The sequence below is a fragment of the Urocitellus parryii genome, chromosome 11 (assembly GCF_045843805.1).
Source record: "Urocitellus parryii isolate mUroPar1 chromosome 11, mUroPar1.hap1, whole genome shotgun sequence".
Classification (NCBI taxonomy): Eukaryota; Metazoa; Chordata; class Mammalia; order Rodentia; family Sciuridae; genus Urocitellus; species Urocitellus parryii.
In genome coordinates this window covers 125,621,055-125,644,198 of record NC_135541.1, presented here as the reverse complement: position 1 = coordinate 125,644,198, position 23,144 = coordinate 125,621,055, and the positions used below count along the sequence as shown (strand labels likewise).

The following is a 23,144-nucleotide window of genomic DNA, read 5'->3' as shown; positions in this document are numbered from 1 at the left end:
TCATTCTGAGATGTGGTGTTGTTGATTGCCTAGGCTGGCCCTGGACTGGGCTCCTGTCCAGCCTCTGCAGTTTCTGAGGTCACAGACCTGCGGACCACAGCTGGCAAGATGACCACACGTTCACAGAGCCAGGAAGCTGGCTGGGAGCACTAGTGGAATGCCTCTCGGAGGGCCTGGTGTGGCGTTCTGAGAACGGTGGGACTCGAGACACCAGGAGGTGACTCACCTTCCAAGAAACCTGACTTCCATTTTATTGATTTTCTAGTATGTTATATTGATTCATCAGTGCATTGAACAGACTTTTTTGGTAATGTCCATTATGCATTTGAAAGATGACTAAGACATCGTTCCTTCCCTCACGTGGTTCATAGTCTAATAGGAGAGGCAGACACGTAAAGAGAAGTGTCTTGCCCTGGACTGACAGTGACAGCCAAGTGTGGATAATGCAGGAGGCAGAAGGGCACCATCTTCCCCGGGCATGGCTGGGGGGCCCGATGGGTGTCAATGGGACCAAGGCCACAGTAGACGCAAGAACAGCATGCGCAGAGTGTCCCGTGGAAGCCCACTGCAAGACAGCGCAGGGGACAGAGGGAGACAGGAAATGGGACATGAGGTAGAGATCAGATCCTGCGGGCTATGAGGACATGCGTGGGATTTGCTTTATTTGGAGGACTGGGCGATCCGTGAAGACTTCATATAACAACATGTTGGTAAATGACAGATCCTAAATAGGATGGTGAGTCCCTGGTGACCCGGTTCTTGGAACACACCCCGTAATGACCCCGTAAAGCCACACAGGGTGTATCCAGGGCCACCTGTGATCTATAAACATCTAACTTCGCAGTCACATTCACCATCTCCAGAGAGATGCATGAACTTTCCCAAGGTCAACAAGATGGCCAGGTTCAGAAAGATCTTCTGCCTTCAGGGACAAACTTGAAACTCCTGTACTCGGTGGCCTCTCTGTAAACAGAACAAACAGGGAGGGGGATAGTGAGGGGAGAAACCAAACTCAGAATAAAATATCAGGCCAGATCTTAAGCAGTGCAGGTGGGAATAGAGAGAGAATCCAGAAATACTTGGCAATATTGGGACATGGCAGGGCACTGGATAGACCCACTGGAGGAAGACAGCGGGAAGTCCGGCTGACTGGCTAGCTGGGAACCGGGTCACACCTGGGCCTGAGTGTGGAATGGGTCAGCAGTCACTGAGACCCTTAGGTTAAGGAAGTGACTTGGTTGATAACAGCATTTTAAATGTCAAGTCTCAAACTGAATCAGCCCAGAACTAAGATGGAATTTTATTCCCGATCCCCACTCCACCCTGCAGTGACAATCGCACCTCAAAAGATCGGCCTGCGCCCCCAGGCTCAAAGGGAACAAGATCTGTAGGTTCAGCAAGCACCCGGAGAGGGGCTGGCCTGGCCTTCGTCCTCCTCCCGCCAAGGCCCGGACACCTTCCTCCACAAGGGCCGCTGAGGGCCACTGGTGAACGTCACAGGTCTTCCCTGGCCTGGAGGAGGTGAGAGGCAGAGCCTGGTCTGACGAGTGCTTGTCTTTTTGCCTTGTCACCTGCCGCAGGTGAAGGACGAAAAGAGACCTGGGAACGGGAAGTAGAGCCGGGAAAGGTGGATTGATATCTTAAAACACTACCTGCCATTTAATAAGAAGGATTTTCCAGGGAAACCAGTTCACAGCCCCGTTCTGCCGAGGCGAGAAGGGGACAGAGGAGCAGGAAAGCCGTTCGGAGCCTGTGGAAGGACGGCAGGCTGCGGTCCTCCCCTTTCCTGCTCACGGTGACCGCGTTGGCTGTCCTGCCCGTTTTACAGATCAGACCACCAAGGGAAGTCAGGAAGTCAGACCAAGTCACCTGTTGAGCAAACAGAAGAGCTCAGGCTGAAACCTTGGTCCTCGGATGGAACCTTAAGGAAAAAGAAGCCCCCTGCCCGTGCACTCGGCACCCGCTGCGCACCCACAGGACCTGGTGCCTCTCGGGGAGCCTCGGGGGCCTGCGAAGGCTCTGTCTTCAGAGAAGGTCCCACGGGAAACAGGGCTGCGCGCGCGGCCTGGAAGGAATCCTCTGGGCTTCAGAAGGGACTTCCCGCCGAGAGCTGCCCACCATGCCACGTGGGGCCTTCCACGGGTCCCTGTGACCTCACTGCTGAGGGACAGGAGAAAGCCACCCTCGGCTCCGTGCTGAGTGGTCCTGGCACACACTGTCGGGGGGCAGGGGCGGCCCCCAAGCTCTGAAGAGGGCCTGGCTCTGATCAGTAGCCTCTCGAGGAACGTCTTTCAAAGGACGGGTGACAACTTCCACCTGCAGCCGTGGGGAGAGGTGGACTCAGAGACGGAGGGAGAGGCCATCCTGTAGAGCTGGAGGGTCCAGGGAGAGGGTGACGGGAAGGGAGGCTGTGGGTGGAGGAGAGAGAGGGTCCAGGAGGGGCAGGCGGACCCTCTGTAGGCAGGGGGCAGGGGTCTCTGTTCCCTGGTAACCAGGCTTTCCGGGACCCCCATGTCCCCCAAAGCACTGGCTCCCCATCCCTCCCCTCCCTCGTTCCTAGAGCGCCTCCATCCGCACTCTCAGATCTGGTGTGGTCCCATCTCCGTACCTTGGCTCACAAGCTCACCTCCCTGGACCCCTTCTACCCTGGGCTGAACCTCATTCAGCAGAATCACAGGTAAGTGCCAAATGGCCCTGGGTCTGACCTCCACTCCACAGGGTCCCAGTGTCCACTCGGTATTCTCAGACCCCAGCATTCGCGGGAATCACCTGGAGGGCCTTGGAGACAGAGCTCTGAGAAGGGGTCTGAGAACTTACGCCCCTGGCAGGTCCCCAAGTGGTGTGATGCTCACAGCCTGGGGAGCCTGGCCCTGACCACTCCTTCGGCTTGGTCCTGCGCTGTCCTGTGTTGAAACCCAGGACCCAGAGGAAGGCAGGGGTGGGGTGGGGACTGGACAGTTCCCCACAGCACCTAGCCAGCATTCTCAGAGCAGTACCCAAACCCAGGGTGAAGAGTCACCTTGGGTCTGGGGCAGTCTGTGAAGTAGACAGTTGTCCACGTGAACCTCCCCCTCTCCTCTCTCCCGTTCCTCAGCTGACGGTGCCGCTCCGCTTCCTCCTCCAGGCTGGCCCAGGCCCGGGTGAACCTGCGCCTGCCCTAAACGCTCAGTTCCCCCATCACCCCTCTAAGTTTAGGGGTGATCCTGACGAGGAGTTTGGCTAAAAGGGAACGATGTGGAGTGAGGCAGTCACTCCCGAGGGGGTGAGGCCCCAAAGGTGAGCGAGACTTGCGCTCTTTAAACACTTCCAGGGCGCGGCTGGGAGAGCGGAGGGTGAGGGTGTGGGAACAGAGGACCGTGGGGGGAGGTCTCCGAGGAGGAGGGAGGTGGATGCAGGGAACAGGGAGAAACATCGCCTTAGACAGGAGCCAGGACACGTCTCCCATGAAGATAGAAAGAGGAAGGAACCAGCTCAGATGCAGAAATAATGAGGCTGTCGACTCCAGGTGACTCCTCGCTCTAACATCTTGTAATTCCATGAAATCAAGTGGCCGTGGTGTCGTTGGCTTCATCTGGCACCTCTGCTGGCAGAGTTTTAAGCCAAAGAAGTGAATCTTTCATGAGAGACTCTCAGGCCATGGGAGGCCTGCCATGGGGCGGGAGAGCTTCCCGGGGGCCTCGATCCCTGTTGCCTGGTCACAGCAGGTAAGATGGAGGAAATGGGGTAGATGTGTCCCACTGTGACAATGCGAGGACCAGAGCAAGACCACAGAGACAACAGGTTCTGGAGTCAGACTCAGAACTCCACCCTGCCGGACCCCAGCAGTCGCTGGGTTCACCCATCCTCACTCACTCACTCTCTGACCACCTGACGTGGCGAGGAACAGGTGGAAGCGTTAAGAACAACTCCTTCCTGACCCTCCAGACACAGACGTGGGATGCCGTGCTCCATCCCGGACCCACACCCAGCCCCAGCCTATCCTGGAAATACAGAACTGTGACAAGAAGGACAACAGCAATAACAATCTGTCAGATGTGTTCCCAATTAGCGTGCAGAGTGTCTGGTACGTGGTATCAGAACCCAATCATTGGAAGAGCTCAAAAAATATGTGATCCTTCTCCTCCTCCTCTTCCTTTTCCTCATTATCATCATCTTTACTCTGAGCCAGGAATCCTGCGACTATATGTATTATATACGTGAGTGTGTGTATATATATATACGTATATACGACATATCACCTACACACACGCACACACACACATGCAGTACAAAAGTCACACGTGGTCAGTATTAAAAAGTGTGCTGTGTCAGAAGGAGTAAGGGCACTAGGTTCGCATTGCCTTTGTTCACGTTCTGGATCTCCTGATATTAGTTGTGTGATTCTGGACACATCACTTGATTCTTCTGTGTCTCACTTTTCTTATCTGTTAAATGAAGGCAATAATAATTTTTATATCATCAGGTTTTTGGAAAATTTAAATAAGATGATAGATGTATACACTAAACACTAACACCGTGTTTGGCACATAGTGAACGGTCAGTACAAGGTGGTTACTCTTGTTATTATTGTTTTATAAAGTTCCTCATAATTCACATCTCAGAAGTAGCCAATGTTTATAGATGGTTGCATATTTTTTCAAACTATATACACACACCCGCATGTTCTGTGAGATGCAAAACACACAATTTCACTTCTTTGGTCACTGACAAATATTATGGGTCACTCTCAAACGATCCTTCAAATATGTGCTGATACGCTATTTCTCTGTTATACTTCCTCTGGAGGCTGCATCTTCACAAATGTCCAAAAGAAACCTCTGAAGGTATGAATATGGAAATAGATATTATAAAACTATATATACATCAGCTGCCTTTTTCTGCAAAGGACCAGAGAGAAATCGTTGAGGCTCGGCAGACCACATGGTTTCTGTGGCCACTCCTTAACTCTGGTTGTCATTGGAAAGCAATCATAGACAATTCCTGAATGAATGGATGAACGGTGGTGTTCCAATAAAGCTTTATTCATGGAGACTGAAGCCTGGATTTCATATGATTCTCACGTGTCATGAAATATTCTTCTTCTTTTGATTTTTTTACAACCTTATTTTAAAATGTAAAACCCATTTTCATCTTGAAGTCTGTATTATGCAAACACAGGCAGCGGGCCAGATTTGCCCTGCAGGTCACAGGGAGCAGACTAGCCTGCCATTCTGGAGCTTGGTGGGAAATTAGAGGGGAAATGGAGTGTAGAAGTAACACCTTAATACCACCTTCTTGCCTTCTCAGTGGGAGGCACCCTTTCCTCTCCTGGAGATGCCTTCTCCCACCAAACCTGTTAAAACCCCTCTCACTTGTCCAGGTCTAGATCAAACCTGTTAAAACCCCTCTCACTTGTCCAGGTCTAGATCAAACCTGTTAAAACCCCTCTCACTTGTCAAGGTCTAGATCAAACCTGTTAAAATCCCTCTCACTTGTCAAGGTCTAGATCAAACCTGTTAAAACCCCTCTCACTTGTCCAGGTCTAGATCAAACCTGTTAAACTCCCTCTCACTTGTCAAGGTCTAGACCAAACCTGTTAAAACCCCTCTCACTGGTCAAGGTCTAGATCAAACCTGTTAAAACCCCTCTCACTGGTCAAGGTCTAGATCAAACCTGTTAAAATCCCTCTCACTGGTCAAGGTCTAGACCAAACCTGTTAAAACCCCTCTCACTGTCCAGGTCTAGACCAAACCTGTTAAAACCCCTCTCACTTATCAAGGTCTAGACCAAACCTGTTAAAACCCCTCTCACTTGTCCAGGTCTAGATCAAACCTGTTAAAACCCCTCTCACTTGTCCAGGTCTAGATCAAACCTGTTAAAACCCCTCTCACTTGTCCAGGTCTAGACCAAACCTGTTAAAACCCCTCTCACTGGTCAAGGTCTAGACCAAACCTGTTAAAATCCCTCTCACTTGTCAAGGTCTAGATCAAACCTGTTAAAATCCCTCTCACTGGTCAAGGTCTAGATCAAACCTGTTAAAATCCCTCTCACTTGTCCAGGTCTAGATCAAACCTGTTAAAATCCCTCTCACTGGTCAAGGTCTAGATCAAACCTGTTAAAATCCCTCTCACTTGTCCAGGTCTAGATCAAACCTGTTAAAACCCCTCTCACTGGTCAAGGTCTAGATCAAACCTGTTAAAATCCCTCTCACTTGTCAAGGTCTAGATCAAACCTGTTAAAATCCCTCTCACTTGTCCAGGTCTAGACCAAACCTGTTAAAACTCCTCTCACTTGTCAAGGTCTAGATCAAACCTGTTAAAATCCCTCTCACTTGTCAAGGTCTAGATCAAACCTGTTAAAACCCCTCTCACTTGTCCAGGTCTAGACCAAACCTGTTAAAACCCCTCTCACTTGTCCAGGTCTAGATCAAACCTGTTAAAATCCCTCTCACTTGTCAAGGTCTAGATCAAACCTGTTAAAACCCCTCTCACTTGTCAAGGTCTAGACCAAACCTGTTAAAACCCCTCTCACTGGTCAAGGTCTAGATCAAACCTGTTAAAACCCCTCTCACTTGTCCAGGTCTAGATCAAACCTGTTAAAATCCCTCTCACTGGTCAAGGTCTAGACCAAACCTGTTAAAACCCCTCTCACTTGTCAAGGTCTAGATCAAACCTGTTAAAACCCCTCTCACTTGTCCAGGTCTAGATCAAACCTGTTAAAATCCCTCTCACTTGTCCAGATCTAGATCAAACCTGTTAAAACCCCTCTCACTTGTCCAGGTCTAGACCAAACCTGTTAAAACCCCTCTCACTTGTCCAGGTCTAGACCAAACCTGTTAAAACCCCTCTCACTTGTCAAGGTCTAGACCAAACCTGTTAAAACCCCTCTCACTTGTCCAGGTCTAGACCAAACCTGTTAAAACCCCTCTCACTTGTCCAGGTCTAGATCAAACCTGTTAAAACCCCTCTCACTTGTCAAGGTCTAGACCAAACCTGTTAAAACCCCTCTCACTTGTCAAGGTCTAGATCAAACCTGTTAAAACCACTCTCACTGGTCAAGGTCTAGACCAAACCTGTTAAAACCCCTCTCACTGGTCAAGGTCTAGATCAAACCTGTTAAAACCCCTCTCACTTGTCCAGGTCTAGATCAAACCTGTTAAAATCCCTCTCACTCGTCAAGGTCTAGACCAACCTGTTAAAATCCCTCTCACTTGTCCAGGTCTAGACCAAACCTGTTAAAACCCCTCTCACTTGTCAAGGTCTAGACCAAACCTGTTAAAATCCCTCTCACTTGTCAAGGTCTAGACCAAACCTGTTAAAACCCCTCTCACTTGTCCAGGTCTAGACCAAACCTGTTAAAACCCCTCTCACTTGTCCAGGTCTAGATCAAACCTGTTAAAACCCCTCTCACTTGTCAAGGTCTAGACCAAACCTGTTAAAACCCCTCTCACTTGTCCAGGTCTAGATCAAACCTGTTAAAACCCCTCTCACTGGTCAAGGTCTAGACCAAACCTGTTAAAACCCCTCTCACTGGTCAAGGTCTAGATCAAACCTGTTAAAACCCCTCTCACTTGTCCAGGTCTAGATCAAACCTGTTAAAATCCCTCTCACTGGTCAAGGTCTAGACCAACCTGTTAAAATCCCTCTCACTTGTCCAGGTCTAGACCAAACCTGTTAAAATCCCTCTCACTTGTCCAGGTCTAGACCAAACCTGTTAAAATCCCTCTCACTTTTCCAGGTCTAGACCAAACCTGTTAAAACCCTTCTCACTTGTCCAGGTCTAGACCAAACCTGTTAAAACCCCTCTCACTGGTCAAGGTCTAGATCAAACCTGTTAAAACCCCTCTCACTTGTCCAGGTCTAGATCAAACCTGTTAAAACCCCTCTCACTTGTCCAGGTCTAGATCAAACCTGTTAAAATCCCTCTCACTTGTCCAGGTCTAGATCAAACCTGTTAAAACCCCTCTCACTTGTCAAGGTCTAGATCAAACCTGTTAAAATCCCTCTCACTTGTCAAGGTCTAGATCAAACCTGTTAAAACCCCTCTCACTGGTCAAGGTCTAGATCAAACCTGTTAAAACCCCTCTCACTTGTCCAGGTCTAGATCAAACCTGTTAAAACCCCTCTCACTTGTCCAGGTCTAGATCAAACCTGTTAAAACCCCTCTCACTTGTCCAGGTCTAGATCAAACCTGTTAAAACCCCTCTCACTTGTCCAGGTCTAGATCAAACCTGTTAAAATCCCTCTCACTTGTCCAGGTCTAGATCAAACCTGTTAAAACCCCTCTCACTTGTCCAGGTCTAGACCAAACCTGTTAAAACCCCTCTCACTTGTCAAGGTCTAGACCAAACCTGTTAAAACCCCTCTCACTGGTCAAGGTCTAGATCAAACCTGTTAAAACCCCTCTCACTTGTCCAGGTCTAGATCAAACCTGTTAAAATCCCTCTCACTTGTCCAGGTCTAGATCAAACCTGTTAAAACCCCTCTCACTTGTCCAGGTCTAGATCAAACCTGTTAAAACCCCTCTCACTTGTCCAGGTCTAGATCAAACCTGTTAAAACCCCTCTTACTTGTCCAGGTCTAGACCAAACCTGTTAAAACCCCTCTCACTTGTCCAGGTCTAGATCAAACCTGTTAAAACCCCTCTCACTTGTTCAGGTCTAGATCAAACCTGTTAAAACCCCTCTCACTTGTCCAGGTCTAGATCAAACCTGTTAAAACCCCTCTCACTTGTCAAGGTCTAGACCAAACCTGTTAAAACCCCTCTCACTGGTCAAGGTCTAGACCAAACCTGTTAAAACCCCTCTCACTTGTCAAGGTCTAGACCAAACCTGTTAAAATCCCTCTCACTTGTCCAGGTCTAGACCAAACCTGTTAAAATCCCTCTCACTGGTCAAGGTCTAGATCAAACCTGTTAAAATCCCTCTCACTTGTCCAGGTCTAGATCAAACCTGTTAAAACCCCTCTCACTTGTCAAGGTCTAGACCAAACCTGTTAAAACCCCTCTCACTGGTCAAGGTCTAGACCAAACCTGTTAAAACCCCTCTCACTGGTCAAGGTCTAGATCAAACCTGTTAAAACCCCTCTCACTTGTCCAGGTCTAGACCAAACCTGTTAAAACCCCTCTCACTGGTCAAGGTCTAGATCAAACCTGTTAAAACCCCTCTCACTTGTCCAGGTCTAGATCAAACCTGTTAAAACCCCTCTCACTGGTCAAGGTCTAGACCAAACCTGTTAAAACTCCTCTCACTGGTCAAGGTCTAGATCAAACCTGTTAAAACCCCTCTCACTTGTCCAGGTCTAGACCAAACCTGTTAAAACCCCTCTCACTGGTCAAGGTCTAGATCAAACCTGTTAAAACCCCTCTCACTTGTCCAGGTCTAGATCAAACCTGTTAAAACCCCTCTCACTGGTCAAGGTCTAGACCACACCTGTTAAAATCCCTCTCACTTTTCCAGGTCTAGACCAAACCTGTTAAAACCCTTCTCACTTGTCCAGGTCTAGACCAAACCTGTTAAAACCCCTCTCACTGGTCAAGGTCTAGATCAAACCTGTTAAAACCCCTCTCACTTGTCCAGGTCTAGATCAAACCTGTTAAAACCCCTCTCACTTGTCCAGGTCTAGATCAAACCTGTTAAAACCCCTCTCACTTGTCCAGGTCTAGATCAAACCTGTTAAAACCCCTCTCACTTGTCCAGGTCTAGATCAAACCTGTTAAAATCCCTCTCACTTGTCCAGGTCTAGATCAAACCTGTTAAAACCCCTCTCACTTGTCCAGGTCTAGACCAAACCTGTTAAAACCCCTCTCACTTGTCAAGGTCTAGACCAAACCTGTTAAAACCCCTCTCACTGGTCAAGGTCTAGATCAAACCTGTTAAAACCCCTCTCACTTGTCCAGGTCTAGATCAAACCTGTTAAAATCCCTCTCACTTGTCCAGGTCTAGATCAAACCTGTTAAAACCCCTCTCACTTGTCCAGGTCTAGATCAAACCTGTTAAAACCCCTCTCACTTGTCCAGGTCTAGATCAAACCTGTTAAAACCCCTCTCACTTGTCCAGGTCTAGACCAAACCTGTTAAAACCCCTCTCACTTGTCCAGGTCTAGATCAAACCTGTTAAAACCCCTCTCACTTGTCAAGGTCTAGACCAAACCTGTTAAAACCCCTCTCACTGGTCAAGGTCTAGACCAAACCTGTTAAATCCCCTCTCACTTGTCAAGGTCTAGACCAAACCTGTTAAAACCCCTCTCACTGTCCAGGTCTAGACCAAACCTGTTAAAACCCCTCTCACTTATCAAGGTCTAGACCAAACCTGTTAAAACCCCTCTCACTTGTCCAGGTCTAGATCAAACCTGTTAAAACCCCTCTCACTTGTCCAGGTCTAGATCAAACCTGTTAAAACCCCTCTCACTTGTCCAGGTCTAGACCAAACCTGTTAAAACCCCTCTCACTGGTCAAGGTCTAGACCAAACCTGTTAAAATCCCTCTCACTTGTCAAGGTCTAGATCAAACCTGTTAAAATCCCTCTCACTGGTCAAGGTCTAGATCAAACCTGTTAAAATCCCTCTCACTTGTCCAGGTCTAGATCAAACCTGTTAAAATCCCTCTCACTGGTCAAGGTCTAGATCAAACCTGTTAAAATCCCTCTCACTTGTCCAGGTCTAGATCAAACCTGTTAAAACCCCTCTCACTGGTCAAGGTCTAGATCAAACCTGTTAAAATCCCTCTCACTTGTCAAGGTCTAGATCAAACCTGTTAAAATCCCTCTCACTTGTCCAGGTCTAGACCAAACCTGTTAAAACTCCTCTCACTTGTCAAGGTCTAGATCAAACCTGTTAAAATCCCTCTCACTTGTCAAGGTCTAGATCAAACCTGTTAAAACCCCTCTCACTTGTCCAGGTCTAGACCAAACCTGTTAAAACCCCTCTCACTTGTCCAGGTCTAGATCAAACCTGTTAAAATCCCTCTCACTTGTCAAGGTCTAGATCAAACCTGTTAAAACCCCTCTCACTTGTCAAGGTCTAGACCAAACCTGTTAAAACCCCTCTCACTGGTCAAGGTCTAGATCAAACCTGTTAAAACCCCTCTCACTTGTCCAGGTCTAGATCAAACCTGTTAAAATCCCTCTCACTGGTCAAGGTCTAGACCAAACCTGTTAAAACCCCTCTCACTTGTCAAGGTCTAGATCAAACCTGTTAAAACCCCTCTCACTTGTCCAGGTCTAGATCAAACCTGTTTAAATCCCTCTCACTTGTCCAGGTCTAGATCAAACCTGTTAAAACCCCTCTCACTTGTCCAGGTCTAGACCAAACCTGTTAAAACCCCTCTCACTTGTCCAGGTCTAGACCAAACCTGTTAAAACCCCTCTCACTTGTCAAGGTCTAGACCAAACCTGTTAAAACCCCTCTCACTTGTCCAGGTCTAGACCAAACCTGTTAAAACCCCTCTCACTTGTCCAGGTCTAGATCAAACCTGTTAAAACCCCTCTCACTTGTCAAGGTCTAGACCAAACCTGTTAAAACCCCTCTCACTTGTCAAGGTCTAGATCAAACCTGTTAAAACCACTCTCACTGGTCAAGGTCTAGACCAAACCTGTTAAAACCCCTCTCACTGGTCAAGGTCTAGATCAAACCTGTTAAAACCCCTCTCACTTGTCCAGGTCTAGACCAAACCTGTTAAAACCCCTCTCACTGGTCAAGGTCTAGATCAAACCTGTTAAAACCCCTCTCACTTGTCCAGGTCTAGATCAAACCTGTTAAAACCCCTCTCACTGGTCAAGGTCTAGACCAAACCTGTTGAAACCCCTTTCACTGGTTAAGGTCTAGATCAAACCTGTTAAAACCCCTCTCACTGTCCAGGTCTAGATCAAACCTGTTAAAACCCCTCTCACTTGTCCAGGTCTAGATCAAACCTGTTAAAACCCCTCTCACTGGTCAAGGTCTAGATCAAACCTGTTAAAACCCCTCTCACTTGTCCAGGTCTAGACCAAACCTGTTAAAACCCCTCTCACTTGTCAAGGTCTAGATCAAACCTGTTAAAACCCCTCTCACTTGTCCAGGTCTAGACCAAACCTGTTAAAACCCCTCTCACTTGTCAAGGTCTAGATCAAACCTGTTAAAACCCCTCTCACTTGTCCAGGTCTAGACCAAACCTGTTAAAACCCCTCTCACTGGTCAAGGTCTAGATCAAACCTGTTAAAACCCCTCTCACTTGTCCAGGTCTAGATCAAACCTGTTAAAACCCCTCTCACTTGTCCAGGTCTAGATCAAACCTGTTAAAATCCCTCTCACTTGTCCAGGTCTAGATCAAACCTGTTAAAACCCCTCTCACTTGTCCAGGTCTAGATCAAACCTGTTAAAATCCCTCTCACTTGTCCAGGTCTAGATCAAACCTGTTAAAACCCCTCTCACTTGTCCAGGTCTAGACCAAACCTGTTAAAACCCCTCTCACTTGTCAAGGTCTAGACCAAACCTGTTAAAACCCCTCTCACTGGTCAAGGTCTAGATCAAACCTGTTAAAACCCCTCTCACTTGTCCAGGTCTAGATCAAACCTGTTAAAATCCCTCTCACTTGTCCAGGTCTAGATCAAACCTGTTAAAACCCCTCTCACTTGTCCAGGTCTAGATCAAACCTGTTAAAACCCCTCTCACTTGTCCAGGTCTAGATCAAACCTGTTAAAACCCCTCTCACTTGTCCAGGTCTAGACCAAACCTGTTAAAACCCCTCTCACTTGTCCAGGTCTAGATCAAACCTGTTAAAACCCCTCTCACTTGTCAAGGTCTAGACCAAACCTGTTAAAACCCCTCTCACTGGTCAAGGTCTAGACCAAACCTGTTAAAACCCCTCTCACTTGTCAAGGTCTAGACCAAACCTGATAAAATCCCTCTCACTTGTCCAGGTCTAGACCAAACCTGTTAAAACCCCTCTCACTTGTCCAGGTCTAGATCAAACCTGTTAAAACCCCTCTCACTTGTCCAGGTCTAGATCAAACCTGTTAAAACCCCTCTCACTTGTCCAGGTCTAGATCAAACCTGTTAAAACCCCTCTCACTTGTCAAGGTCTAGACCAAACCTGTTAAAACCCCTCTCACTGGTCAAGGTCTAGACCAAACCTGTTAAAACCCCTCTCACTTGTCAAGGTCTAGACCAAACCTGTTAAAATCCCTCTCACTTGTCCAGGTCTAGACCAAACCTGTTAAAATCCCTCTCACTGGTCAAGGTCTAGATCAAACCTGTTAAAATCCCTCTCACTTGTCCAGGTCTAGATCAAACCTGTTAAAACCCCTCTCACTTGTCAAGGTCTAGACCAAACCTGTTAAAACCCCTCTCACTGGTCAAGGTCTAGACCAAACCTGTTAAAACCCCTCTCACTGGTCAAGGTCTAGATCAAACCTGTTAAAACCCCTCTCACTTGTCCAGGTCTAGACCAAACCTGTTAAAACCCCTCTCACTGGTCAAGGTCTAGATCAAACCTGTTAAAACCCCTCTCACTTGTCCAGGTCTAGATCAAACCTGTTAAAACCCCTCTCACTGGTCAAGGTCTAGACCAAACCTGTTAAAACCCCTCTCACTGGTCAAGGTCTAGATCAAACCTGTTAAAACCCCTCTCACTTGTCCAGGTCTAGACCAAACCTGTTAAAACCCCTCTCACTGGTCAAGGTCTAGATCAAACCTGTTAAAACCCCTCTCACTTGTCCAGGTCTAGATCAAACCTGTTAAAACCCCTCTCACTGGTCAAGGTCTAGACCAAACCTGTTAAAACCCCTCTCACTGGTCAAGGTCTAGATCAAACCTGTTAAAACCCCTCTCACTGTCCAGGTCTAGATCAAACCTGTTAAAACCCCTCTCACTTGTCCAGGTCTAGATCAAACCTGTTAAAACCCCTCTCACTGGTCAAGGTCTAGATCAAACCTGTTAAAACCCCTCTCACTTGTCCAGGTCTAGACCAAACCTGTTAAAACCCCTCTCACTTGTCAAGGTCTAGATCAAACCTGTTAAAACCCCTCTCACTTGTCCAGGTCTAGACCAAACCTGTTAAAACCCCTCTCACTTGTCAAGGTCTAGATCAAACCTGTTAAAACCCCTCTCACTTGTCCAGGTCTAGATCAAACCTGTTAAAACCCCTCTCACTTGTCCAGGTCTAGACCAAACCTGTTAAAACCCCTCTCACTTGTCAAGGTCTAGACCAAACCTGTTAAAACCCCTCTCACTGGTCAAGGTCTAGACCAAACCCGATCCCTACTGGGCCCCAGACTCCCTGTGCGTTCCCTTTCCCCACCGCGCACTCAGCAGTGGTGGAGGCTCGGCCGCTGAGCGCTTGGGCTAAATGCTGAGCTTCACCCCACCTCTGCTGAGTGCCACAAAAGGGACGCGTTGGACTGGGTCCGGGCTGGGAAGGAAGGGTCACTGGAATCAGGAACATCTGAAAGACTCTGCATCCAGGGAGTCCCCATCAGACTTCTCTCTCAGGCCCGTGGACTCTGAGACTGACCTCTCTGGGCAGGTTTATTTAGTTACTTTTTATTTTCCGGGCAATCCTCTGGGTTCAAGAGCTAATAGAGATCAGCTTGCTTCTGTGAGTCTTTGTTTTAAATGTCTGGGAGAGGAGATCTGATTGGCCAAGGGAACTGGTGGCATAGGATAAATATTAGTGAAAAGTTTATCCAAAAGGATAGCTCAGGGATGATTATTTTTTAAGTGGAAGGAATACGCTGAGTAGACACTTCAGAATGTTTACGATGTCTGCGGCTTCACTTAACTCACGATGGTCACTGATGGATCCCTCTTTTCCACTAGAGAAAGTGTCCCTTTAGGACAGGGACAGGGGATTTCCCTTTTGGGTGTCCCCAGCCTAGCAAGGCTTTGCCCGAAACACCAACAGAAAACACTTTCTGAATCTGAAACATCACCTCCACTCAGCCCTGAGTGCACTTCTTGTCTTGGTGAAAGGTCTGCCTTCCATCGTCGGCAGAAGACAAGACACAGAAGATGAGTTTCCTTCCCCGGCTTCAGTGCTCTTCTATCATTAAACGCTCGTTAGCTGAGATAATGGCACTGTCTCCACTTTAGGAGGTGAGGTCCGGGACCTCAGGTTCAGATGAACTATGAATACAGCTACCTTCGTCTCAGAGCAATTATCTCCTCCTGGCTCTGTGGGGCAGAACAGCTCCAGCTCTGGAGCTGGTTGGTAAGTCCTTTAAGGAACCCTCTCAGAGGAGCCTCAACTAAACCCGGACTCGTCTGAGCAGAGCATTGCTGAGCTGTGGCTGGTGGTCCGGGGAGCCACTGCCTCTGTAGGCTCTAAACCTAGCCCCTCCGTGTCCCAGACCACATCTAGACCCCCTTGTCCACTCCCCAAGGCCAGGGCAGCAGCCAAGCTTGGCCAGAAGAGGCAGTCCCTTTCCTGGCTGCAGAGAGTTTCTCTCCGTGGTTCATTACGTCCCTCTGAGGTGCTCCCTAGGGGAGAAATTGGCTCATTGTTTACTCAACCCAGTGGCTCCCCTGGTAGCTCGCCGCCTCTTTCTGCTCTGATGAGCCAGCTCTGCACAGAGGCAGACCTCACGGAAGGGGCGTTACCAACAGCCCACCGCCACCGCCCTGCGCTCTGGTGGGGACCCTCCTCGCCTGGGTCAACACTGATCCTCACGCCTCTCTCGGAGTTTTCCACCTTCTACATCCCAGTTAGAAGTGGGGGTGGGGAACGCGGAACAAAAATGCCAGTCGTGTTATTGCAGATGTACCTTGTCCCTAACAGACACCCTAAGACTTTTGTATTTGGGAGACTTAATAATGTCTGACCAGGCTGATCTTCCTCCCAAGAGGAATGTGCGTGAGAGTGCACACTCAGTGTGCCAGGACGTCTCTTAATGAGATTGACACAACTTCAACTTACACTTAGTTCACCCACTCAGGTGACCATTATCACTATGAATGGAACACACGTGACCTTGAGCAAATCTCTTGGATCATTCTTTATCAGTTAGAAAGGACCCTCCAAAAGCATTTCCTAGGCATTTGGTAGAAATTAGAACTTAATCAAAAAGTCACCCAGATAAAGCAAGAATAATCAATGTGTATAAAAAATCACGTGTTGGGCTGGGGTCGTAGCTCAGCGGTAGAGCGCTCGCCTAGCACGTACGAGGCACTGGGTTCCATCCTCAGCACCACATAAAAATAAATAAATAAAATAAAGATTTTTTAAAAGTTTTTTTTTTTAAATGACATGTTAAGATCTTGGGGCATTTAGCCTCTGGTCCGATTGCAGGATGAATGGGCACCTATTGCCTACTCTCCTGACTACTTACAGGTTGAAAGAATCAAGTTGTGTTCATTTATTCTGAAGGAGAGGGAAATCTCTCTTCCTTACCATGATGACAGTCTATTTTTACCTCTCACAGAAGCTCAACAATGTGCACCTTTTGTTAATTCATATTTTTAAGGTTGATTCCTGTCTCCTTACACACGTTTTATACGTAAACAATGTAGTTCTCAATTTTCTACAATCTCAGAGTTTTGGGCGAAGCGCGTTTCAGTCTGTGGATCCCTTGGATGCCCTGTCCTTTCTTCTGTGCCGGACCTTCTGCCACTTAATGCTCCTTCCTGACGTGACGCTTAGCTGAGTAGAAGGCGAAAAGTAAACGAATAATTTTCAAGTCCTAAAACATGAGTTTGTCACCATGCCCTTCCGAGACATTTAACTCCAATATGGATTGCTTTGAGGGGTCTTGTCAAATAATATTTTTAAAAGGTGATATAAATAGTGTGTCCCTTCAATGATCTGTGGGTCAGAAAGATCGATGGCAATACAGACAATATAAAACAGCAGTAACGAACAGGGTCTGGGATCAAACAGAATCAAGTTTGAACCCCTTCTGTTTATGAACTGTGTGGCCTTGAGCTAAGCACTTAATCTCACTAAGGCTGTAAAATGAGAACAAATAGAACATCTAACATTTGTTGATTACGTTTTATATGCTGGGCACTGTGCTAATTCTGTCACATGCATTCATTATCTCATTTCATCCTCAAAATAATCTCATGAGGAAGGTACTATTAATATCTTCATTTTACAAATGGAGAAATCGAAGCTCAGAAAGGTTGGGTAACTTGTCCACAATCTCAGGATGGCAGAGCCCCTAGCTCAACGCCACATTTTTTAGCTGTAAAGACCAAGTTCATAAATACGGCATTACACTGTGTTGATATTGTGTCCTTGGGGTAGTACTCTCCTTATAGGGCGAGTTGGGAGTATTAAACGAGATAACCCAAGCAAAGAATATGCCTGCACATCGTTGGCACTATTATCAGGTATTATTCCTATGAAATGCTACCTGCTAAAATGGGTATAGAATTTTACTGTTGACAAAGACGATTTACAAAGTAACTCATTGGAAACTGACTCAGAAAGGTCAAAAAACTCAACCGAGTTCATTTCGTTCGTGAGCACCCCGATATCAGGATCCAAATCTTTTACTTCTAAAATGCAGCAAGCCTCACCCTGCCTTTTAATCACGGTTTTTATATATTTCATTTGTTATTTCCAGATGGGTTATTTTCAGATTAGTTGGATTCTAATCTTACCTGCCTCAAAATTGTGGCTCTAACTTGGTGAATCTCGAAATTCGTTTCTTCATTTTCTGCTGATTCTCTCCTTTCTCCCAGACAGTTCTCCTTCCGGAACGTGGAGGAGAGAGAAGCCCCAGCTGTCGGACACCCACCTTCTTCCCGCTGTTCAGTCCCCGGGTAGGGAGAAGGGGCTGTCTTTTTAAGGGTGATTGCAAGTTGGACGTCTAGAGATGTGAGCATTCTCCTGCATTTTGAAGGGAACTTGAGTCCCAGGATGAAGCCGCGGGAAGCCACCCCAAGCCTGTGCCAGACACCAAAAAGGAGGGAGGCGGATGGGAAAGATGAAGTCAGGGTCCCTCAGGTCCCTTCAGTCCAAGCTCGTCCCAGATCAAGTCCCGAGAGTCTCCCAGCTCCTCGGGATTTTCCTAGTGTTCCTGATCTTTCTGTGGCTCTGAGTAACCCCCCCCCCCACACACACACACACAACCAGGCCAACCTTACACCAGAGAGCCTCCTGAGCTCCAAAGCTATCTGTCTGTTTCTCCTGTTTTTCCCTTTTTACCCTCTCATCTAAATGGGCATTTACATGAACTCGGGGTTTGCAGGACAGGAGAGGGGGAAATAGTTCTCACGAAAGCCGAAAGGGCATCGTTATCAATGCGAGAGAACTGATAATGGTGGGAGTTCTTGGGGTGAGACAGAATAAAGTGGAAAACAGCCCTAGGCAGAAGGTGTTTAGGACTAGGCCTGCTGCACTGGGGCCGGAGAGCCCAAGGAGGGCCTCTTGCCCGTCCCTTTGCCACTGACCTCTCCAGCCCACAGAAGCACATTGGGCCCAAACACACACCTCACCCGCAACCGGGGCTTCCAGACCTTTCCTCGTCAGCCCAACAGCCCTTTTTTCATCTTTGGAGTTTAACCCAGGGTGCTTCACCGCTGAGCTACGTCCCCAGACAGGGACTCACTAACTTGCTGAGGCTGGCCTCGAATGTGCAGTCCTCGGGCCTCGGTCTCCTGAGTTGCTGGGATCCCAGGCAGGCACCCATGCACCGGGCTCAACCTGACAACGTTAGAGCCCCCCCACCAGGGGCTAGAAAGGGTCTTCCAGCACAGAGCACAGGCTCATTTTGTCATTGAGGAGCCAAGGCTCAGAGAACAAGGCCCAGGCCCACGACGGATGGGAGGCAGCGTCTGCATTAGCCTCCAGGCCTTCTGCTAAGGGAGCTGGGCGTCAGCTACACTCCAGGCTCAGCACCCGGAGGCCTGGCATCATGAACTTAGGGACATTTGTGCATGAACCTGCCTGCTCACTTACCCACTGGGCTTTCTTTTCTCTCCTTAGATCGGCAGGTGGAAGTCACCGGTGCTAAAGACATTGACGGTCTGACCTGGTGTTCCTACCTGTGTCTTCCGACCCCGAGGCTTAGCCTGCTCGGCCCTCTGCCAGGTAGCAGACACTAGTTATCCATGGGAGAGATCATGAGGTTTAGAAGTACCTGCAAAAACACTAGGTTAGGGTCACTTCCCTCTTCATGCTCTCATTGAGCATTTAGTTATAATAAGACAAATAATTACTTATTATTAATATTAATTGCATTTAATAATAACTAGAGCCACTCTTTTGCCCTCTTAGCAGGACAGCAGACTGTGGATCCTCTACCTCCAGAAAGGTCCTTTGCCTGGGTCATATCTCAGTCACCATTTCCTGGCCACGTGACCTTGCCAAGTTACTCAACCATGACTCAGCCTCTTCACCTCACAAGTGGAAGCAGTACTAGTTGTTACCTAATGGAGATTTTTCTAATCTACCTGTAAGTGCTTAATACACGCTAGCGGTCATCAGTATGACGGTGGTTGGTTTTTGTTTGCTTTTTTTAAATTTTGAAAATATGTTCTTCTATTTAAGGAAGGGAGACTTTTCTGGTCTTAGGTGCCTTTCCCCACTGCCTGGCAGTCTAAATTGTCACCAAAGGTTAAGGTGACCCTGTGGAGAGTGAGTCACCACCACTTAGAAGCCGGGGGTGAGTCAGTGGCATCTGAGGGAAGGTCGGAAGTTCCCCTGGCTCAGAGTGAGAAGATCCAACCCAGTCCTGGGGTGCAGAACTGAGGGCTCATGTGGCCAACTGGACTTGTGTGTCATGGAGAACTTGGGCTGCTCAAGTGAGGAGCACAACGTGGAGGTGCGTGCGAAGGCTGTGCATCACGCGGAGCTCAGCTGGATTTCAACTCTGCCTCTATCTTGCTATATGTGACCTCAGACAACTTACTAAGCCTCTGTGTGCCTCATTTTAAAACCATCTGTAAATGGAGATGGTCTTAGTAGAAATGACTTCCTGGTGTCAATTCTTGGGAAAATGCTGAGAACAAGTAAATACTCAGTAAAAAGTCATGGTCATCACCATCACCGCCGCCATCGTCACGGTGCCTGGGAGTCTAGTCAGACAGCTCCAGGGATGAGCAGTAGTGAAGGAGCAAGCTCAGGCGTAAGGAACGAGAAGTCCTTCACGTGGTGAGTTTTAGGTAGTGACAGGTCATTAGCTCATATCAAGTATCAAAAAAGCCCTGGGTTCCTCCTTGCTCCTCACCTATGAAGGAACGAGTGATGTGCGCTCACGTGATTGGCATTTTGTAGAGGAAGATCCTGAGGGGTAGGGTATCAGGAACCTTCATGCAAAAACGCAGCTCTGGTCTCGAACCTGTGGTCCGTCAGGGTAGCCGTCTTGGCCTCCGCCGAGGAGACCTAGTGCTGACTCACAGTCACCCTGCCGTCCTCCTCCTGGTCTTCTGGGCCCTGTGACTTCACGCCAGCTGGGAATCTGCACATCCTTTGTGCTTTTTTGCTCACATCTTATGCTTCCTTTGCCATCCCATTTACGCTGCATGTTTCAGTCTCTGGGCTTCTCTCTCTCTCTCTCTCTCTCTCTCTCTCTCTCCTTTTTTTTTAATGCAGTGATGTTTCTCTTTCCCTCCCTCTTCTCCCCCCTTTCCCCCCATCTCCGCCCTCCACACCAATCAAATTCCTGCTTGCTTCTTGCCATATTCATTATCCTACCTCATCCCCCTCATTCCTAGAAAACAGCTCACAGAGACTCACCCTTCCCCCTCCAACTCCCAGGCCCACCCTCCGTAAATTCCAGCAGCCTGACAATCAGTAACTTTAGCATCACACTTCACAGCTCTCCCAGCTCACACTACTTGTTACTATTCTCTCTGCTACTGCTCTCTAGGGTTTCTGCTAAAAAAAAAAAAAAAAAAAAAAAAAGAAAGAAAGAAAGGAAAAAGAAAGAAAGAAAAGCTCCACTTTAAAAATATCCTGGGCACAAGTTGAGCCCACAGTTAAGTTCACTCACACGTTGACACATTTCACGGTTGTATTCTGCCTCGTGCACAGGTCTGTGCTCAATGGTACGCCAAGGAAACCGGATCCTCGGGGTTCAACAGGAGAGAAGGAAACCCTCCAGACATTCACCAAACCCAGTCCTGGGTCCTCCCCTCTCAGCTCCCCCTCCCCTGATCCCCAACTGATGGGACTCTGCTTTTCCTTTGTCGGGTCATTCATGTCACTCTTCCTGGAGCTCAGTGGGCCTGGAGTCTGTGTCCCTGGGCACACGTGGTGGCCCTGCTGTGTCTCCCAGGGCTCCGGCTCCTCTCCATCTTACCAGGACCCGGGAGGCAGCTCTGCTCTGGCTCTCCCTCTCTTTCTCTCCCCGCCCCCAACTCAGCCTGGGCTTTTTCCTGTCTCTCAACTCCACCAGTGCAGCAGCAACTAGCTGAGCTGCTGGCGTGTGAGTGTGTGTGTGTGTGTGTGTGTGTGTGCCTGCCTGTGCAGCTAGGCCCAGCCTGCAAGCCGGGCCTGTCACTGGAGAGTTTTAGTTTGCATTCAGAAGAAAGGAGGAGGGAGACGGGAGGGGAGGAGGGAAAGGTGGAGGGGAGTGGGGGTGCGCAGAGGGGGGAGGAGTGGGGGTGCGGAGGAGGGAGGGGAATGTCTTGTTTGTGGCTTGTCAGCAATTGCTTCAGACAAGCTTCCATGTGTGAAAGCTACTTGGCATGAATGCCTGGGCCGTACCAAGTGTCACCGCAGCGAGGGGGGAGTCAGAAGGAAAACAGATCAGACCAGAGCAGACAATAGGCCCCTAAAGTGTTCCCCCTAAGTTGCTTTGATGTTGTCCTGGTGTCTTGATACCAGGAGGCCGGGGATGGCAGGAAAAGGGCCTTTTTTGTCTTCATTCACTTCCCCCCTCAGTTTCTGAAATGATTCTCCAGAATTTCTCCTCATAAAAAGGTAAGAGCCCTAACAATTCCTTCTTGGGTGCAGGCTGGCTCGCCTGTGCCTGGAAGTGGGGGTCTCCTCCTGCGCCGCTCAGGAGAGCGCTGGGGTCCCGCGACTGGAGCTCCCGTGCTGCCCCGGCCAGTCTCTCCCAGGCGCTCAGGGCTGGGGATGGCCCCTCTTTCCAGGGAACCCCAGGAACACGGTCTCGCCTCTGGGTGGGTGGGGGAAAGGGGTGGAAGGAGCGGGTGGGAGGAGGGTGGAGGGTGGGAGGGAGAGAGGGAGAGAGGGCAGAGCCCTCCTTGGGGAAGCCCAGCCGAGCCAGGGCGGCCTTGCAAGCCTCCAGCCGAGCCTCCTCAGGCTGAGCCAGGGCTGGCCGGGCTGTGCTGAGTGACTGCAGAGATGGCACCGAGCTTTGTGTGTGCCAGTCTGCCGGGGTCTGTGGGAGTGTGGACTTCCCACACGCTGCCTGGGCACGCCTGTGGCGGAGGGGAGTCAGCCGGTCCTCAGCCCCCGCCCAGACTCTCCCAGGGAGAGCCAGAGAACTCTCCACCAGACGACCCACAAACTTTTCCAGCCTCAGGGATCTCTCCAGTCGCAGACACTGTAAAGCAGCCGGGGGTGCCCGAGCCTCAGTTTCCCCACCTGCATAAACGAGAGAAAGCGGATTGGGGATGCTGCCCACCTCCCCGGGATTTAGCAAAACAGGACAGATCACTGTGTCTAAAACACAGTGGAGAGATGGCCAAGCTAGAGACGCTGTGGGATCACCAAGTACCAGTGCCCTCCTGATCCCCATCGTCACCATCACGATGACAAAACCCTCGTTCAGGACACCCCGAGACAAGCACCCCCAGCACAGATCAAGTGTCTGAGCATTTCTAAGGAAACAAAAAGCCCTTTTCCACCTGTTGGCTTCTGTCCTTCCTCTTGTGTCTCCTCGTTAGATTTATTGGCCGATTTGTACAGAGAATGGGGTGGGAGGGGTTGGGTTTTCCCCTCTCCTCCTCCCTCCTACATTTTTTTAAAGAGAAGGTCAATGTAAGATGCTTGAGAAGAAAACGTGCCTCCTGTTGTGTTCTGGCACCGGCAGGGCTGCATACACAACTGGAGGCTCTGCCGTGGAGGGTGAAGATTTTTATTGTGGCTTTTAGAGATTAAATGAGATTTATTTGCAATTGCCGTTTATCAGAGAGTAGATACCTTACTGTGTGTGTGAGGGTAGGAATGTGACGGCTCTTTACTCACTGGTGGTTTTGTGGATAAAACCTTTGGCTTTTCAAAGTGACATCTTGAGATGTGGGAGTCGAAAGCTGAAATTAGTCCCTAATATTCAT

At 48.7% G+C, this 23,144-nt stretch overlaps 1 protein-coding gene and 1 long non-coding RNA gene across 6 annotated transcripts in view; one reads left to right on the top strand and one right to left on the bottom strand.

Annotated features, from left to right (window-relative positions):
* Nucleotides 1–249: 249 nt before the first annotated feature.
* On the bottom strand, nucleotides 250–20,429 carry LOC113177952 (uncharacterized). Of its 5 annotated transcripts, XR_013342164.1 has the most exons (7): nucleotides 20,126–20,429; nucleotides 18,856–19,036; nucleotides 17,556–17,841; nucleotides 1,981–2,316; nucleotides 1,653–1,869; nucleotides 1,342–1,512; nucleotides 250–963 (listed from the first exon to the last, which is right to left on the bottom strand). It is a non-coding gene; the product is annotated as an uncharacterized LOC113177952 (long non-coding RNA). The 5 variants fall into 5 exon arrangements; XR_003300156.2 differs by lacking the exon at nucleotides 20,126–20,429 and having other exon boundaries at nucleotides 1,972–2,316; nucleotides 18,856–19,851; XR_003300154.2 differs by lacking the exon at nucleotides 20,126–20,429 and having other exon boundaries at nucleotides 18,856–19,851.
* A 1,228-nt stretch (nucleotides 20,430–21,657) lies between these two features.
* Nucleotides 21,658–23,144, top strand: part of LOC144249094 (uncharacterized) — a 61,309-nt gene continuing 59,822 nt past the window's right edge. Inside the window, exon 1 of the mRNA XM_077791206.1 lies at nucleotides 21,658–21,822. The gene's annotated coding sequence lies outside the window, so the exon portion shown is untranslated. The remainder of the gene's footprint in view (nucleotides 21,823–23,144) is intronic.